Below are 19,898 nucleotides of genomic sequence, written 5' to 3' on the forward strand. Positions count from 1 at the left end.
CAAAGACCATCAGTGGAGTACCTCTCTCACCTCACCTGTGGAGCACAGACTCAGAATAGAGGCCCAAGACCTTCCCAAACTAGGAGTGGGAGTACGTGGGAGTGAGGGACCCATGCAGCGTATACCACAGTGCTGACCACCTGGCTGATGGCCAGAGTTCCAGGGTTAATGCCCTCAAAAGAGATGAAACTGTTTATGTTCCGAGGCCTCAGGTTCACGGGAGGGAAGGCCTCACTTCTGGAGTCCTTCTTAGCCCTGCTGTGTGCCCCTCCTGGCCTGTCTCATCTCTCTGCCATTATGAGTTCTCAGGGGAGATTTCTGTTTTTCTCTCTCATCAGCACCAGGATAGAGACGGTAAAGCGGGTTTCCTCGAGGCCTGCGTGGTGCTGCTCAGGTGCCATGTTTGGCATCCCAGCCGAGCAGGGCCTCCTGGTACAGCACCCTTCCTGGCAGCAACCACACTTCACTTTGTTGTTTTAATAGTTTTGTTGGAATATAAATCACAAACTTTAAAATCCACCCATTTAAAGTGTACAATTCAGTGGTTTTTATTATATTCACAGAGTTGTGCAGCCATCACCACTATCTAATCCCAGAACATTTTCATCACCCCAGAAAGAAACTCTATATCCATTAGCAGCTGCTCTCCATTCCTCGCTCTCTCCAGCCCCTGGCAATCACTAATCTGCTTTTGGTGTCTACAGATTTGCCTGGTCCAAACATTCCATATAAATGGAATCATATAATATGTGGTCCATTGTATCTGGCTTCTTTCTCTCAGCACAGTGTTTTCAAGGCTCATCCACACTGTAGCATGTGTCAGCACTTCATTCCTTTTTATGGGCGAATAGTATTCCATTTATGGATAGACCACATTTTTTTTTCATCCATTCATCAGTTGATTTATTATTGTCTCAACTATTTGCTTAATGTTGTGATAGCTCAGTGATACATTTAAAAGGTCTCCCTGAATATGTTATTGCTATTTCAGGCAGGAAGTTCCCTCTGGGTTTCCCATCTGCCCCAGGCCAGCCTCTTTGTCTACTTTGCTTTGACTTCCTTCTCTCCTTGCTTCCTGGCACCTCAGGACATCAGAGGGTCTCGAACAGCCCTGCTGGGAGGAGTTCCCTGTTCCCTGAACCCCGCCCTGGGACGTGGTGCTTGTTTGGGATTTGCTTCAGGAAGGAGAACCTAAAAGCTGTATTTAGAATATTTTTTTCCTGCTGCTTTATAGGCTGGTCAGAGAGAGGTAATTAAAGGTTTTCACTTACCCCAACTGATGTCACAAAATGGCATTTAGTGGATGTGCCCAGGGCTCAGGCTGGGGCTCAGGGTGGAAGAAGGGGCCCTCACAGGGGTCTGGAGTGTCAGAGGGGAAGGGGTTGTATTGTAATTTCTTGCTGTGTTGCAAATTACCCAAACTGAGCGGCTTAAAACCTTAATAAAAATGTACTGTCTTTACGGTTTCTGAGGTGGCCTGGCTGAGAGTCTCCATGAGGCTCGTTGTCAACTGGGGCTACGTTGTCTGAACACTGGACTAGGGTGGGAGGATCTGCCCCTAAGCTGGCTCACCCTTGCAGTTGTTGGCAAGAGGCCTCAGTCCTCCCCACACTTCTCTCCATAGGCTGCTTGGGTGTCCTCACAACATGGCAGCTGGCCTCTCCCAAGAGGGCAAGGCAGGCAGCAGTGTCTGTCATGACCAGAAATCACCCATCATGATTCTGCTACCTTCTGTTCATTAGAAACAAGTCTCTATGTGCAATAAAGGGGGGCATTCAGTCCCTCTTTTTGAAAACAGGAGAGTCAAACATTTTCTGGACATGTTTTAAAACCACACCAGGGGTTCAGGCCACTTCTTGGATAATCCTCATATTTTGCAGCTATAGGAAATAACATTTAGAGAAATGGACTTGTCCAGGGTCACACGGATAGTAGGGGCAGAGGTGGATTACAGCCCAGGTCTCCTGACCACTGGCCAGGAACCCTTGGCCCATAGCATATAATAATGATTCTAATAACAGCTAATTGGACATCTGCTGTATTCCAAACAGTATGTACATATTAACTCATTTAATTTCCATTACAACCTAGAGTGAAGGTACATTTTACAAGTGAGGAAATGGAGGCACAGAGAGGTTAAGTACCTTGCCCAAGGTCACACAGCTGGTAAGTGCCTGAGCCAGGATTCAAACACCAGCATTCTGGCCAGCTCCTGGGGGCTCACAGGTGGTTGGGGGGAACATGTCACATGCAGACAGACCAAGACTAGCAAGGAGTCAGTGTGGTGAGAAGGGAAAATCAGGGAAAGCCTCACTGAGGTGGTGACATTTGATCAAAGATCTGAAGGAGGTGAGGGAGCTGTGTGGACATCAGGAAGAATGTTCCAGGAGGAAAGACCAATAAGAACAAGGGCAGGAATGGTCTTGGTGAGTGAGACAAGATGTGGAGGCCAGTCAGCTGGAGTGTGGTGGGCAAGAGGGAGAGTGGTGGCAGGAAATGAGGTTGATTTGTCATCAAGGCCTGGTAGGGCCTGGCTTTGCTTCAGAGGTGGCCATGGAGGGTGTTGAGGAGTGGAGGGATGTAACCTGATGTGGTTTGTCTGTGGTGTGTGGAGAGCAGACTGTGGGAGTGAGGGCCTGGCAGGGGACGACAACCATTAGAAGGAGGGCTGGCAGAGGTTTGGCCTAGATAGGGGCAATGAGGGGATAGGGAAGGAACAGATGCCGGGTGATTCTGAAGGTGGAGCCACCAGGACTGGTTGATGGATGAGAGGAGGGTGCAAGAGACTGGGGAATAGACAGACAGACAGCTTCGGCCAGGTGAGGTTGAGACATCTGCCAGACCAAGCGAACATGTGAGAAGGCAGGTGGATATACCAGTCTCAAGTTTGGGAGAGAGCTTGGGGCTGACTCTGTATGCTTGGTTTCCAGCCCATGTTGATTCTTGTTGGAGGTTGAAACCCTCTTGTTGAAACAGGAGACAGAACCTTCCTGGAGTTGGGCAGAGGCAAGGTGGCCGGTGGTGAGGGCTGCCTGCACAAGGCTTCTGAGATTAACTTCAGAGCCCTCAGGAATGCTCCAAGGGCTGTCGTTAATCCAGAGGAGGGCCTGAAAGCCCACCCTTTCTAGGAGTTTGCCTTCCTCTGGGAGCAGGAGAGCCCTCCTGTCCGGCTGGGTGAGGTTGCTCTGGGTCTGGTCTCCAAGGGCTGACCTGGGAGCTGAGACTGCCCCTGCCTCCTGCAGTGCTGGGGCTGGGGGAGGAAAGGCTGCAGGTGCTCTGAGGTTGGGAGGTCCTGAGGCACCCAGAGGCCTACCTCTGTCTGGGATTGGGTCTGTCAATGAAAATAATCCATACCCAATCTATAAATGAAAATTTGAGAGAGTTTATTCTGAACTAAAATGTGAGGACCATGGCCCAGGGCCTTTCTTCCAGAAGGAAGAAAGGGTACCAAAGAAGGTGGGGTGTACAAAGTGGTTATATACCCACAAAGAGGATGTTTCACATGATTGAAATGTCCCTTTTACAATAGTCACAAGACTGCTCTGTTGGCACAGCAATTGATGGACACAGTAGGTAAGTCTGCTGTCTCAGTGGACACAGCAGGATGGCAGGTCCATTGTCTCAAGTTGAGTGGTCACAGGTGAGCTGGGTGGTCAAAGGTGAGTGCAGCAATCAGTTCCTAGCCTAAGGAAAGATGCTTATCCTTAAGGAAATGCCAGTATGGGGGGAAGTTGCACCTTTATCTTAAGGGCCTTTGTTCTTGCCATAGTAAATGTTTAAAGCAGCTATACAATGCATGCTCAAAACAACGAAGTCAGGCTGAATTAGGTTTACAGCAAATGGCTTCCTCATATACTCCAACATATCCTATTGCTTGCCATTTCTATTTGTCAGGTCTCTGGGGGCGGGCGAGGGTCAGCAGTTCAGCCATGCCAGTGGGAGGGGACAGAGGGGCACAGAGCCAAGGGCCCCTCTTCCTCACACACAGTGTGGCTGAGGTGCCTTAAAAATTCCAAACAAGGTGCCCATCTGAAGAGAGTATTGGATTTTGTTTCAAGGTGACTGGCTGATCCAGAACTGAAACATAAGGTGAATCCTAAAGTCATTGGGAAGTTTCCCAAATTTTGTCAACACTAAACAATTCTTTCCAGATTCATCTTAAGAGAAAAAAAAAAACCTCAAAATGCCAGCAAGTTGGGTTAAAAGGGGTGTGGGGGACTGGAATAGGCCACCCCAAGATATGTCTCTTTGGCATGAGGATTATTTTGGTCTGGTTACTTTTAAAAACTGCAGACAGGAAAGAAACTCTGAAAAGTAGAATTTACTTACCCTTTGTTAAGAGATATTTACATTTGTAAAGGAAATCTCCACCTGCAAAGGTGTCTCCCTCTCTGTACCAGATAGAAGGGGGGATGACCTTATCTCTAGAAACCCTTATCAATGTAGAAGGCAAGGACTCAAGTCTGCATAATAACCTGACTCTTGTTTACTGTACTTGTGTGGTGATCTCCCATGATTGACTGCCCCCACACCCAACATCCTCCTTTGCCTTTAGCTGAAGATGATATTTAAGGTGGTGGCTCCGGCCATTTTGGCAAGTTTCTCAGTTTGCCTGAGCCTCTCCCATGTATACACGTTATAAAGCTTTGTTTAATTATCTCCTGTTATTCTGTCTCATGTGAGTTTAATTCATTTTCCAACCAGAAGGACCCAGAGTGGGTAGATGATATGTCTTCCTCCCCTACAGGGGCCTTTCAAGGAAATCATCTGAGTTTTTTTCCTTCCTCCTGAAAATAACTAGGTGTGTGAGGGCTTCCCCAAGGGTGGTCTTGGCCTACAGTGCAGGGGAAAGGTCGTATGTAGTCTTTGGGGTTAGAGAGAACCACCCTGAGAGATGGGTGTTTATTACTCCTGGTTCACAGATGGGAAAGCTGATGCCCAGGATGCTGAGGAACTTCCCCAGAGTCACACGGCTAGGAAGCAGCAGAGCACTCTGTACTGTTTGACCCACTGGCCCCAGAGCAGGCTGCCTGGGAGGAGCCCAGTGCCACTGCATAACAGCAGCATGACCTCAGGCAGGTCACTTTGCTTGTCTGCACAAAGGGGACAGTGTCAGTCCCCACCTCACAGCATTATCATGTAAGGAAAGAATGAAGTAAGAACACTAAGAGTTCAGAACGTGCCTGGCAACTCACCCTCTCTCAGTAGTGCTCGTCCTTGTGATTTTTTCTTTTCGTACTAGTCTACTTTGCACACCCCGGCTAAAGGGCTAGAGTACCATTTTTATCTTTTATTCCTCTGCTTCAGATCTAGCTGTGGCTCCCTGTGCCCTGGACATTCTTTGTCAGCACTCACTGTTTAAGTCTGACACACAGCATCACTATTCCCACCTCTGTCCTTCATTTAGCAACCATTTATGGAAGACAGGCCCACTGTGTGCCAGGGCCCTGTGCACCTCCTGGCCATGGCTGCAGCTGCTCCCCAGGCCCCACCATCCCCCATCGACATTCACAGGCTGGAGGCTGAGACCTTGCTGTCCTCCAAGGGCTCAGCTGGGAAAGGAGGAAAGAAGAAAGTGTCAAAAATTATTTTCCAAAAATAATTTGGACAGGAAAGATGTGTCCCACCCTTGACACAGCTTCTATATGGTGCATCCTGCACACAAGCCAGTGTGTACAGGTGGCAGTTCTCCATGCCTGCAGTCCTCCAGGGTGGGGCCTACGTATCCCACCCCAGGTTCTAGAGGAAGGAAGACAAGTTTTGTGCTGTCCATCCAGGTGGCGGTTGCCCTCAGGTCTCCTCTCAGGAGCATCTCTGATTGCCTCTCCTGACCCTGCGCCCTGGGTCTCTTGACCCCACCTTGCATACTGAGCCTCACACACACTGAGCCCTGAGCAAGTTGCTCTCTCCCAAACTTGGTTGACATCCATCCCAGAACCAAGCACGGAGCTGAGTTCTGCAGAGGCTTCCTGTGAAAGCATGAGCACCGACAAACGGAATCACACGTACTGTGGAGCTATTTTACCTGCGAAACACCATCTACGCTTTACTGACCGCACTGCCCAGCCAGGAGGTGTTTTATGGACTTAGTTTAACAAAGAGGAATAGTCAGATCTCAGCATCCTGCTGTCTTCTGGTGGCTGAAGGGCCCTTGGAGATAGTGCAGTCCCTTATTTCTTCTGCACGCCTTCTCCACCAACCCTAACTCCAGGGACAGGGAGCTCTATCATTCGGGTGCAACCATTCCGTCTTGAGAAACCTGTAGGTATTCAACAGTTTTGCAATGGAGAGCCCCACTCTGCCTTCCCTGGTGGGGCCGTCACTTCCCCTGGGGTCCCTGGCTTTACCTGCTCCCCCACCCCCGTCACTCCTCACCAGCTGGATGTCTCCGCTAGACACACTCTATTTCCCACTCCCCACCCCCACTGCCCCCAGCACCTGAGACCTGACTAGTCTCATTTTTCTGGCAGGTGAGATAATTAGCTCTGGGCTGGGCTCATTTTGGTGGCTGAGAAAATGCCTCAGGGGAATGAAGCCTCCAGAATTCCTGGATCTCATTGACAGGAACTCTCCCCACTACCATTCCTGGTGCTCCCGGGAGGAATGCCTGGGGAAATTTCCAGCGGATGAGTTGACCTGATGGTGGGAGGATGAACTAAGCAGTACCACCAAAGACTAACACTCACTCAGGACTTGATGGAGCCTTTTGGATACGTAATTTTTATTCTAAATCACTCCTCCCTTTCTGAAAATCATCTGTCCAAAAGAGTTCATAATTCTCACTAAGGGGACAGCAGAAGCATTTAAAGAGGGCAGACAGCTTCAGTTGGACCATTTCTAAGGTTTCAGCTTGCTGCCCTCAGCTAGATCCAGGGCGTATTGATTGTTTTGCCACAAATATCTTCTATGATTGAACATTTACAGGAGGACAACTTTTGGGCTTCTTACCCCTGGAGCCAGAAGCCGCACTGACTGTGTGATTATGCACGCTGGCCCCTGGTGCCTGCTGCCTCTGTGGTGACTGGCCCCTGGCTGTGTAGTTCAGGCCAGCCTGGTTGTGTGAAATAGAATGTCCTTCTCCATTGAGGGACCCTGACACAGACTACTCACAGTGCCCCCTCCTCTGTGGAAACCGAAGCTCTTTGGAGAAGATTTTTAACAAAGGTAGTAGATGCAGTTTGGACTCATTACACTTGAGTCTTACGTTGCCATGTGAAAGGAGGAAAAAAGGGCAGCCATTCACTCATTTATCTACTTCTTCATTCAAAAACATTTACTTTGAGCCAGGCCTGATGGCCTAGTAGTTAGGTTGGGTGCTCTCACTGCTTCAGTGGCCCAGGTTCACTTCCCAGTTGTGGAACCACACCACCCGTCTGTAAGTAGCCTGCTATGGCGGCAGCTCCCATAGAAGAACTAGAAGGACTTGCAACTACAGTATACAACCATGCACTGGGGCTTTGGGGAGGGGAAAAAAAGAGGAAGATTGGCAACAGATGTTAGCTCAGGGTGAATCTTTCCTGCCAAAGAAAAAAAAATTACTGCTTGTCTTATGTCAAGCCCAGAGGTGGAGATTTGCTTATTTTTCACTTATACCTGTCTTATTCCAAAATGACCTTTCCTCATTCTTTCTCTGGTTTTTAATATCCCCATTTTACAGATAGGTAACTAGAAGCCCAGAGTGGGTAGGATTTTCCTAACGTCACAGAGCAGGGAGGGGAAGGTAGGTTCCATAATGGCCCCGGCAGACGTACAGCCATGAATCAGCAGGCTCTGAGTGGCAGAAAACAGCATCATCTACAGAGGCCTTGGGCTCTGCTTTTCAGGTGTCTGCTATTGTTTGGAATTGCGAGGTCTGGCGCTGAACTCAGACAACAAACACCTGTAGCCCTTCCTGGTTCCCTGCCGCCTTCCACTGGCGTTCATTCTGGTGGGCCTTGCCTCTGCCCTGCCACACTCCCCACTCCTCCCCACTGCCTCTCCAGGGTCCAGGCCTGTGGGACCACGTGCCCTCCCCCAGCACACCCTTTCCCCTGTTCCTTCACACTTGCTGTCCCCTTATCCCTGCCTAGGCTTCCCACTGAAGGAACACATTATTCGCTGAAAACATTTTTGTGCCAAATCCGCTGTCCACCAGATGCCCCACTGGGCTTCAGAAATAGAGCAGCAAGGGCTAAAATTCACTCAGGGGTTCCAGGGGCTTATAAGGTGAGAGCTGAAGGAGGAGCACGCACTATCTAGGCCAAGTGGGAGTTGAGATTCGAGGAGGACCTGCCTGGGCAAAGGCTCTGAGGTGGCCGTTTTGAAGCACTGTGAGATGTCCATGTGAGTTCAAGATGGGGACAGTGGGCATCCTGCCCGTTGACTCAGGACCAAACCCTGTCCTTTCCCACCCCAACCTCCTTCCTGGATTGGCTTTATAGTCAGAGGGCTTGAGTCTGAATTTGGGTCTGTCACTGCTCATAGCTGTGTGACCTGGGCCAGTGGCTTCCCCTCACGAAACCTCAGTTCTCTCATCTGTGAAATGAGGGGGAGCTGTGCAAATAATAGGACAAACTCGCAAGGCATTGGAAAAGTTTAGACAAACACAAATAATGTACCTGAGACGCTGTCATGCTCAGTGCTCAGTGTGCACTGCTATTTTCTACTATTACCATTATTATTACTCTTTTTGTTTACAGCTGAAATGACTTGTAGAGGCAGTGTAGGCTAGTGGAAAGGTCACAGGCTTTGCTGTTAAACTTAGTCAAGGAAGTGCTAGTTCCTCCGCTTGCCTGTTGTGTGACCTTGGGCAAGTCACTTAACCTCTCTGAGCTACAGAATGGGGAGGATAATTCTAAGAGATCCTTCTGATATGTGCTTGCATGTGTTGGCATAAGGACAGACTGTACATATGAAACAGCTCACCTTGGTTGCTCCAAGGGAGTGGAAATGGAGCAGGGATGGAGAGGGAGAGAGCGGCTGGCGCGAGGGAGACTGTGAACTTGCTCTTTACACATCTCTGTACTGTTTGATTTGCTCCAGCTATTTCTTTTGCCGTTAAAACAAAGAAGCCCCAGAAAGTGGAAAAGTTAAATTAAATAAAGGTAAAATCTTCCTCCTACGATGTAGTAAGCGTTAAATGAGTTAATACTTATAAAGTGATTAGATTAGGGCCTGGTCTGTGGTAAGTGCCGAGTAAATGTTAGTTGTGATAATAATATACCAATTATTATTATTATATTACTATTAGTAGTAGTATATTATTATCATTATCACCATTAGTTTTCAAGCAGCTCTGCAAAATCTTTAACATCTGTCATGTACTCTGAGGTAAACAGGGGACCTCTAATCCAGAGAGGTAGGGGGTGCCCGGAGGCCCAGGGATGCTGAGTTGCCTGTTCCAGGGAGGAAGGTGAGAAGGTCCCAGATGGTTCTGGGCAGGGAGCTGGCTTCCCAGCCCACCCCCACACCCCAGGGGCAGCCCCCATGCTCTTATCTGGTCCTGCCAGCTTGGGGGCTCCTCTGCCCAGGTGTGGGAAGGACAGATGCATCCCTTTAGTCTGGACTGAGAAGTCCTTGACTGTCTGGGAAGGCCCAAGGGGTAAGGAGGGGGAGATCTGGGTGGAAACTGAGTCAGAGCCAAGCACCGGAGCCTGCAACTGTGACTTCCAGCCCTCCTCAGTGCTGACCAGTTAGAAGGCAGGGACAGGGGTCCACGGGAGGCCCAGAGATGAAGGTGGCTCTTGTGGACTACGAGATCTGGCTCGGAGTTCTATTGGAGCTGCTCCCTTTCTGCAGGCTGGGGCCCCCAAGCACTGCCCCAAGGAGAAGCAGAAGGATTTGGTTTTATTTTTAAGATGAAGAAGACCTTAAAAGAGGCATGTAAACATTTCACAGAATGGGTCTCTGTGGATGTCATTTGCATAACAAGTGTCTAAATCATTAGTAATAGGGAAGAAACTGCAAATGAGGAGGAGCAGAGAGCCTCTGGCGGGCAGAGGCCTTCGAGCCCCTGTTTCCAGTTTATGGCAACACCTTGGGTTTAGGGTTCTTGGAAGGGGAGAGACAAGGAAGTGGGAAAGAGCCCCAGCCTTGTGTGCAGTTGGGGGTTGGGGTTGATCTACGCCTTGTGGGGCCTAAAGCTTAGAACTTATATGGGTTTTTGGGTAGAGCTTTTTGAGAAAAAGAACCCAGAATTAGGGATCTAAGAAGGGGCCTGCACAAGTGAGGAGCCCTGTGGTTTCAGCTTCTGCAGCTTCCCAGGAACCTGCCTCTACTGATGCCAGAGTTTTAAGCAAGAAAACCTTCATCCATGTATCTGCCCTTGACTGACAGGTTATGTGACCTTGACCCAGCCACCTCTCCTCCAATGGATCCCAGGAGATGGTGCTTTTGAAGGCCCTGTACATGCATCATAATAACAACACTGAGAATTTCTTCCTCGGGTGAGATGAGTGGCACGAGGCTTTTTAAACACTCCAAATAGGCTACTGTAGCATATTGAAATGCTGTTTTGACTCAGGCACCCATTAAACTACTTAATAGCTGCCTAACATGTCTCTTATTTTTATTCTTGTCTGAAAACTGATTATGTATCATGCAAAGATGCCAGTAACGTGGTATAACCCCCTATTCGACTTGACCAGCACTCCTCCTTGTTGGGAACAAGCACCCACCATCATCTGCACTGGTCTGGCCTCTCTGTGTGTCCACATGCCCGTGTGTGTGCACACTCTTGGGGTTTCTCTTTCTGGAGTCTTCTTCCCTCCTTAGTTTGTGTTGAACACACTGACACACACGAGCATCAGTGCCCAAGCTAGTGCTTTGCAAACTTCGATGGCTTTGGTCCTAGCTCTGCTGTGCACTATCCCATCCAAATCAAGTCAGCACCAGATCTGGTTTGACCTGGGGGCTCAAATTACGTCATCAGGAGTTACCTTAGCTCTGCTTTCCAAGTTGGCCTCACTCTTCTGTCAGTTTGCTGCACGTAGTCACCCTGGCAGCCCCTCAAAGGGGAAAGAGCGTCTCATTCATAGGACTTCTGTTGCAAGTCCTAGCATGGGTTTGCTGGGCCCAGGTCACGTGCCCATCCTCAGACTGGTTACTGAAACAAAGGAGAGGGGCCTTTGTCATCTATGTCATATGCTTACCTTGTGATTCTGGTATATAGACGGTTATCTTCCCTCAAACCACATGGACTAGGAAAGGCTAGAGGGGATCTTCAAAGGAAAAAAGAGATATTGGTGGCATGAGATGAGATAGAGGGAGAGGACAGGCAGGAAAAATAGACACAGATGTCCACTACCCCACCCAGGGCAGTGGAGCATCCTGGGATCTGAAGGGATAAGTTTACCCTACAACTGGTGAAAAACCCAACTCAAAACCCCTAAGAGCCACATATGATAACATCAGGGGTTACAGAACCTGCAGCTGAGAGCCAACTGGAGACAGTGCCCAAGGCACGCAGAGTGGAAACAAGCACAGGGTTCCTGCTGGCCTGGAAGGCTGAGGGTTGGGCAGAGGCACAGATGCCCAGGGGCTGTGTGAGTACAGAGCCCAGACACAGATAAGAAGGAGCAGGCAAGAATGTTATCAGGATGGAGGCCTCTGGAGGAATTCTCCTGGGAGCTAGTTAGAAATGAGCGCCTCCAGCTCCACTCCAGACCTCTTGCTTCAAAACCTGAATTTTGGGCCAGCTGGTCATTCAGCGGTTAAGTGAGCATGTTCCACTGCAGCGGCCTAGGGTTCACCAGTTTGGATCTCAGGTGCAGTCATGGCACTGCTTGGCAAGCCATGCTGTGGTAGGCATCCCACATATAAAGTAGAGGAAGATGGGCACAGATGTTAGCTCAGGGCCAGTCTTCCTCAGCAAAAAGAGGAGGATTGGCAGTAGTTAGCTGAGGACTACTCTTCCTCAAAAAGAAAAACACTGAATTTTAATCAGACCCCCAGATGATTCACATGCACCACCAATCTAAAAGACTTGTCTCTGAGCCCTCACATTCAGGAATGGTAGGACGTATGCTAGGTCTTGAGTTCAGACCTTCTGGAATGCAGTGAGTCAATGTGTATGAAGGAGCCTTAAAAATATTCGTGCTCTTTGATCCAGTATTTCCACTTCCAAGACTATTACTTAACCAGATCATCAGAGGCAGGGACAAAGAATGTTATGCACAAAGATATTCATTGCAGTATTACTTATAATCAGAAACTATGACATATTCATAAATAGTAAAGTGTAAAGTCAAGTATGGCACATTATACATCAACTGTTATGCTATGATTTAAAATAACATTTTAAAAGAACTTTGCAGGGACTGGGCAAGGAATATAGTCATAAACAAGACAGACACACTGCCTGCCTCTTGGAGCCGACATTCTTCTGGGGAAGACAGACAATAAACAAGTGGACAAATGAGATTATCTCAGATTGTGACAAGTAGGCTGAAGGAAGATGGGATAATGTGGTAGAAGATCATGGGTGGGTTGGGAGGGCTGTTCAGGTGGGGGATACAAGGAGAGCCTGTCCTAGGAGTTGACATTTAAAGTGAGATTTGATAGATGAGAGGGAGCCAATAAAATGAACAGCCAGGAGAAGATCTTCCAGGCAGAGGGAATAAGAATTAACAAGATGCCAGAGTTGTGGAGCTTGGCTGTGTGACGGATGTGATGGAAGATATGTGACTGGAGCAGGATAAGCCAGGGGGAAGTTGTAAGTTGAGGAAGCTGGAGAAGTGAGCAGAGCCAGATCCTTCAGGCCCCGTAGGCTGTGGGTGGATTTTGGGTTTTGTTCTGAGAGCACAGTGTTAGAGTGGCTGGAGGGGGGTTCTGATATCAGTAAGATGGCAGAATAGGAGTCCCCACCCTCATTCCCCACAGAAACACTGATCTGACAACCATCTACAGACAAAAATACCTTTGTGAGAGCTCTAGAGTCCAGTTGAGAGGTTCCAGCACCCCAGTGGACCACAGAATCCAAGATTGGTCACATTGAAAAGGGTAACAAGAGCAGTTTCACTTGGCTCACATCACCCCTCCCTGAGGCTGACAAAAGTCAGAGCCAAGAGAGATCCTCTAGCCTGCTTCTTTCATAGCAGAAAGAGCAAGCGAGGGTTCGGCTCCCCACCCTTTTGGGGCAATGTCCAAAAGGCCTGCTTGTGTTGATGCACCTAGAACACTGAGCGAATCACCATGGCTAGATCTTCTTGGAGCAGCTAAGAACAAAGAAAAGTACAGAGACTCATAGCAACCAGAGCTTGTGCCCCAAAACCACAATGCCCCACAGATGGTGCCCCGCACACTCCCACAGATGGCACATGCATCACAGTAGCCAGCAGGGATCTCAGCAACCAACTTGACTCTGCAGATTTGGAGAAGGCCACAACCCTGAGACTGTTCTCTCAGGAGGGAGGGACAGAAGTGGAACTTGTGCCCATTGTACTGGCATCTCAGTGCACTGCCCTAGGGAAAAGGGATGGGTGACTCTCAGCTCTTGACATGGCTCTTGTGGGATAGGGAACAGGCATACAGTCCTAAGACTACCCCTCACCCCCTAGAGGGAGTTAGAAGAGTGGAGTGGGCACATCTATAGAAAAGCTTTGAGAGATCCCCAGAACCTCTAACCAGGCTGCCTGGTGAAGGTCTTTCCCTCCTGAAGCCAGTCCATAAAGTCTAGACAAGGTCACTACTTCTTCAAACGTGCAGACACCAACACAGGCTACAAGGATCACAGAGAATCAGGGAAACATGATACCACCAAAGGAACAAAATAAAGCTCCAGAATCTGACCCCAAAGAAATAGAGATCTACAGATTGCCCGACAAAAAATTCTAAGCAGTCATTTTAAACAAGCTCAGTGAGCTACAAGAGCATGCAGATAGAGAATTAAACAAACGCATTCTGGAGCTAAAGAATACAATGACTGAACTGAAAAATTCAGTAGAGAGCTTCAGCATCAGACTTGATCAAACAGAAGGATGAATCAGTAAACTCAAGGACAGGTTATTTGAAATTATATAGTCAGGAGCAAAAAGAAAAAGGAATGAAAAAAATGAAGAAAGACTATAAGACTTATGGGACATCATAAAGAAAACCAATATAACATAATGGGTGTTTCAGGAGGAGAAGAAAAAGAGAAAGTGGCAGAAAGTATACTTAAAGAAATAATAGCTGAAAACTTTGCAAAACCTGGGAGAGAAATGGACATCCGGGTTCATGAAGCCCAAAAGACCCCAAATAAGTTGAACTTAAAAAGGGTCCACACCAAGACACATTAATTAAATTGTCAAAATTCAAAGAGAAATAGAGCATTTGGAAAACAGCAAGAGAAGAATGACTGATCACATACAAGGGAACCCTATAAGATTATCAGCATACTTTTCAAGAGAAACCTTGAAGGTCAGGAAAGAGTAGGATGATATATTTAAGGTGCTGAAAGAAAAAAATCTACCAACCAAGAATAGTATACCTGGCAAAACTTTTAAAAAGAAGGAGAGAGAGGGGCTGGCCCCGTGGCCGAGTGGTTAAGTTCACGCGCTCCGCAGCAGGCGGCCCAGTGTTTCGTTAGTTCGAATCCTGGGCGCGGACATGGCACTGCTCATCAGACCACGCTGAGGCAGCGTCCCATATGCCACAACTAGAAGAACCCACAATGAAGAATACACAACTATGTACCAGGGGGCTTTGGGGAGAAAGAGGAAAAAATAAAAATAATTAAAAAAAATTTAAAAAAATAATAAAAAAAAAAAAAGAAGGAGAGAGAAAGACTTTCCCAGAGAAACAAAAATTAAGGGATTTGTTACCACTACACCTGTCTTATGAAAAGTGCTTCAAGTTGAAATGAAAGGATACTAAATAGCAACACAAAAGCATATGAAAGTAGGGGGCTGGCCCCATGGCCGAGTGGTTAGGTTCGCGTGCTCCACTGCAGGCGGCCTAGTGTTTCGTTGGTTCGTATCCTGGGCGCAGACATGACACTGCTCATCAGACCACGCTGAGGCAGCGTCCCACATGCCACAACTGGAGGGACCCACAGCGAAGAATATACAACTATGTATGGGGGGCTTTGGGGAGAAAAAGGAAAAAATAAAATCTTTAAAAAAAAAATTAAAAAAAAAAAAAGCATATGAAAGTATAAATCTTACTGGTAAAGGTAAATACATAGACAAATATAAAACAATGTAATACTGTAATGGTGGTGCATAAATCACTTTTAACCCTGGTATAAAAGTTGAAAGACGAAAGTATTAGGAATAACTATAACTAAAAAAACCCTAGTAATTGATGCACAATATAAAAAATGTGAATTGTGACATCAATAACATAAAATGTGTGCTCAGGACCAGATGTCTTCACAAGTGAATTTTACCAAACCATTAAAGAAGAACTAATACCCATCCCTGATAAACTCTTCAAAAGAAATAGAAGAAGGGACACTTCTGAACTCATTTATGAGGCAAGCATTACCCTGACACCAAGGCCAGACAAAAAATTAAAAATAGAGCTACCAAATGATCAGCAATCCCACTCTGGGTATATACCCAATGGAATTGAAATCAAGATCTCAAAGAGATGTCTACACTCCCATGTTCACTGAGCATTATTCACAAGAGCCAAGACTTGGAAGCAACCTAAATGTGTATCAACTGATGACTGGATAAAGAAAATGTGGTATACACACACAGTGGATTATTCAGCCTTGAAAAAGAAGGAAGTCCTGCCATTTGCAACAACTTGGATGAATCTGGAGGACGTTAATTTAAGTGAAATAAGCCAGACATAGAAGGACAAATACTACATAATACCACTTACATGAGGAATCTGAACTAGTCAAACTCATGGAAGAAGAGAGTAGAATTGTGGTTGCCAGGGCCTGAGGAAAGGGGAAATGGAGAGATATCAGTCAAAGGGTACAGTCTCTGTTACTCAAGATGAGTAAGTCCTAGAGATCTATTGTATAACAGAGCACCTCTGGTTAATAGTGCTGGATTGTGTACCTAAAACTTCGCTCAGAGGGTAAATCTTACAGATGACTTCTACTTGTTTTTCTTAAGCTTTCCTGTATTTTTTTCACACAAGACAAATAGAGGTGACTTCAGGATCTGAATTTGTGTCAGTCACAGTGATTAGTTGCAAACAACAGAATCCACTCTTTCTGGTTTGAGCAGAGGGGAATTTATTCATGGGTGTTAGGACTGAGATTTCAGGACTACCAGGGGACCAAGCTTGGATGCCCCATGGCCAGAGACAACACTAACAATCACCTGGACAGTCACTAACCCCTCCCTAGACTGTTGCCCTGGAAACACCACTGCCTGTGATGCTCAGGCCCAGACACTGGAACATGCTGCTGTGGGAGAACCAGACCCCTCTGTTCCCTGCCAGCCAGGAGCCCCATCCTCCCCCACCTTGGGTTGCTCACTTCCACCTTTTAAATCTGGGCAGGCATCTATCCAGAGGAACTGAGGCCACTGGCAGGACCCTAGCTGCAAAGGAGTCAGGGAAATGTAGATTTCAGCTTTTCCAGAGACTCACATGCAGTCAAGCATAGAAGGAGGGATTGACACACATATTGAATGAGTCAACTTGCAGGGTTCACCAGAGAAGTGAAATAAGAGTGACAAAAATGATCTCTTGCACCCTTGACCTTCCGAAGGCCACATGCAGGCTCAGTTATCCATTGTGTTACAATAAGGACAGCAGGAGGCTCTCTTAGTCCCGGGAGCACTAGCTATCAGAGCCCCTTGCCCTAGCCTCCTCAGTACATGCTGGCCTGACTTCCAGCTGCCAGCACTTCTCTGCCTGGGGACTTTCTTTACGGCTGGAGATTCCTTGGACCCCTGTGTGACAGGCTGAAGTGTGGGGTCTTGCTGTCCCCAGGAGCTGCTCAACCTTTGGGTGGGAGAGCTCTGAGTGGCATGCTCTGCACTGGCTGCCAGGGCTCTCTGGTGGACCCAGCTTCTGTTGCCCAAAGTAGTGGGTGTCCAGACTGGGGGGCCCCCACAGTGGTGGGTCCCTTGATAGTAGCTATTACTAGCCACCATCTCTTCCTTCTCTCACTTCCCGACCCTCCTGCCTTTGCCTTCCAGATAAACTCCTTGCTCCAGCATCCTTCTCTCCAGTTCTGCATCTGGCACTACACAAGCTAAGGCGTCCATGGCCTAAGCATGTGCACATGTAAAGCCTCGTCCTGGCTCTGGAAGACCTGCTGGGGACAGTCTCCTGCGCCATGAATTAACAAGTGTGAAGCTGCTTCTGTGACCTCGCATCTGTTTACTCCAGTTTGGAAAGTCATCCTGTTCCTGGGTCTCATCCTCCTGGGCAGAAAACCAAAGGGCTCCAGGACACTCTCAGCTGCCCGATGCCCCACCCGTGCTGAGGCCAGGACTGCGTGTACACACAGGTGTCATCCACCCATGGGTTCTGCCTGGCCCCTCTCTCCCTCTTCTCCCCACATCATTCAGTGCTCCTTCTGCCCTGGAACTGGTGATGATACTCCATGGGGTTCAAGGGCATCCTCTGAATGTGCTGTCTTTGGTTTAAATGGGGCTTTGCTGTGTGTTACTGTTAGTATGTGAGGTTGGAGCCAGCTTTCTCATGGGTTCACACAACAAACAGTCTCCTGGAGCCTACTCTACTTGTTGCACGAGAATGCTGGCTCTGGTACATGGGGATGCATCATCTGTGACAGATGTCAGCTGCCCTCCTCACACTGTAGGTCTGCCCTTGAGCAGTCGTCCAGCAGCCTAGCAGCAGGGAGCTCACATCCTCATATTACACCTTCAGGCAGGTGGTGAGAGGAGGAGCTTTATTGATCAACTACTCCATGCCAGGCACGTGCCTTGCCTCTTTACAACATTCTTGGGGGCTAATTGTTACTATCATTCCCAATCCACAGATGAGGAAACCAAGGCTCCTACAGGTTGAGTGATTTCTGAGGTCGCTTAGGGCTGGGGCTGAGGCTGGGAAGGTCTGACTCAGGGTCTTGCTTGTTCCCTGGCATGTTCCAACCTCTCAGACACAGGACATCCCAGAACCATGGGGCTCCTGGTTTGCTGCCTTGCTGCACCTCAGCCATTTATCAAGGGGCCTCTGTGTTGTCTTGGCACTGGGAACCCTACAAATCCCTTGTCGTTATGGAGGTTTCCTCCTAACAAGGAAGACAGAGACAGTAAACAGACATGAGACGGTTTCAGGGGGCCGAGAGTGAAGGCTACCACGCAGGGGATGGTGGAGAGGCTCTGAGGAGGAGACTGTCTATTGCTGTGTGACAAACGACACCAACGCTTAGAGCCTACAGCACCAAATGTTTGTTGTCTTGGTCTCTGTGGGTCAGGAGACCAGGAGCAGCAAGGCTGGGTGGCTCTGACTCAGGGCTCTCATGAGGTCACAGTCAGAATGTCGGCTCGGGCCATATTGTCCCAGGGCTGGGAAATCCACCTGTAAGCTCACGTGTGTGGCTGGTGACTGGTGAGGACCTGATGCCTCACCACATGGACCTCTCCACAGGGCCGCTCACAGGCGGGGCAACTGGCTTCCCAGGGGGAAAGAAGGAGATGGAGATTAAGATTGAGGTACACACACACACACACTCACGCATGCACCGCCCCTGCCTGCTTTCCTTCTGCACAGCTGTGATGAAATGGAAAACAGAACAAGGAAGAAGCACCCTCTCCCGCTGCTCCTGGACCATCCTTCCTCACCATCTGTGGCTTGCTTTCCTTCTGACTTCCTGAGAATGGCTTTGGAGAGTCATCCAGCTGACAGAGGGTTGTCTGCACCTTGTCCCTGTCCCCTGAGGCAAGAAGACAGCACAAGTTTCCGCTGGCCATTCTGGTCTTCTGTCACCTGCCAGTACAGGGGTCAATGTGGCAGGCACTGATGGCCAATTGAACTTGCTGGACAGGGAATCCAATGTCCTAGAACATTTAGGGTTTACGTTTAGCCAGCTGGAACACGCATTGCTGGAAACTACTTGCTTTGGGTCTTATTTGCTGCTGGCAAGAGCACAGGGGAGATTGGGCGCTGCCAGGGGAGGCCAGGTGGTCCACCTGTGACAACAGGCCTGAATGTTCATGGAGAAAAGTGTGAGCTCTCTCCCCTTTTTTAAAATAATAACCCATCGCTTTGGTGAACGATTGCTCATTTTTCCATTTAAAAGTTGTGACTTCTACACTCAGAAGATGCACACAAAATACTTATGCATTCATTTGGATGTGTGTGTGTGTGTGTGTGTGTGTGTATACAGTTTAAAGATTCATGTAGTGTAGACATCTGTATTCACTACCCAAGTCAGTAAATGAGACATTTCCAGCAGCCCAGAAGCACTCGTGTCCCTCCTGACACCAACCCCTCTCCCTGGAGTGACTGGTGCCCTGACTTTTGTGACAGTCTTGGCCTCATAGTCTCACTCCCCATTGGGCACCACTCAGCTGAGGTGTTGCATTTTGCCCATTTTTCTTCATTCACCTGGATTGTGGTGTGTGCCCTCTTTGGGGACTGGCTGCCTGGGCAACTCACTCCACTTCTGGGGGTGGCCAGGGCATATGCATTCCCGTGGCTGTTTAGCGTCCCTTGTGTGGATGGGCCACATTCATCCATTCTCCTGTTGAGACACACTGGGCCCATTCCAGCTCGGGGCTCCAGGAGCACACTGCCCCAGGCCGTGTCCCACGCTTCACTGGCATTTAGACTTAGGAGTAGAACTTCTGTGTCAAAAGGTTTTCTGACCTTCCTGGGCAGTGCCGCTGTCTTTTCTAAAATGAAGCACTTATGTGTGCAGGTCCTGTGCTGAGCTCAGGGAGGGGCAGCTGCCTTCCAGAAATCTCAGCTGCAGACCGGCCTGTGCTGTGGGAGGGTCAGGATGCTCAGAGAGGGATGAACAGGGAGGGAGGCCTGGCCAAGTGTGTGGAGGGCTGTCA

The 19,898-nt window shown here is 48.5% G+C and overlaps 1 long non-coding RNA gene across 1 annotated transcript in view; it reads left to right on the forward strand.

The window, feature by feature from the left end:
• LOC139082821 (uncharacterized) overlaps nucleotides 1–19,112 on the forward strand; it is a 44,393-nt gene extending 25,281 nt beyond the window's left edge. The window contains exon 3 of the long non-coding RNA XR_011539084.1: nucleotides 17,067–19,112. This is a non-coding gene — a long non-coding RNA (uncharacterized lncRNA). The remainder of the gene's footprint in view (nucleotides 1–17,066) is intronic.
• Nucleotides 19,113–19,898: the final 786 nt, after the last annotated feature.

Source organism: Equus przewalskii, chromosome 4 (genome assembly GCF_037783145.1).
Source record: "Equus przewalskii isolate Varuska chromosome 4, EquPr2, whole genome shotgun sequence".
Classification (NCBI taxonomy): domain Eukaryota; kingdom Metazoa; phylum Chordata; class Mammalia; order Perissodactyla; family Equidae; genus Equus; species Equus przewalskii.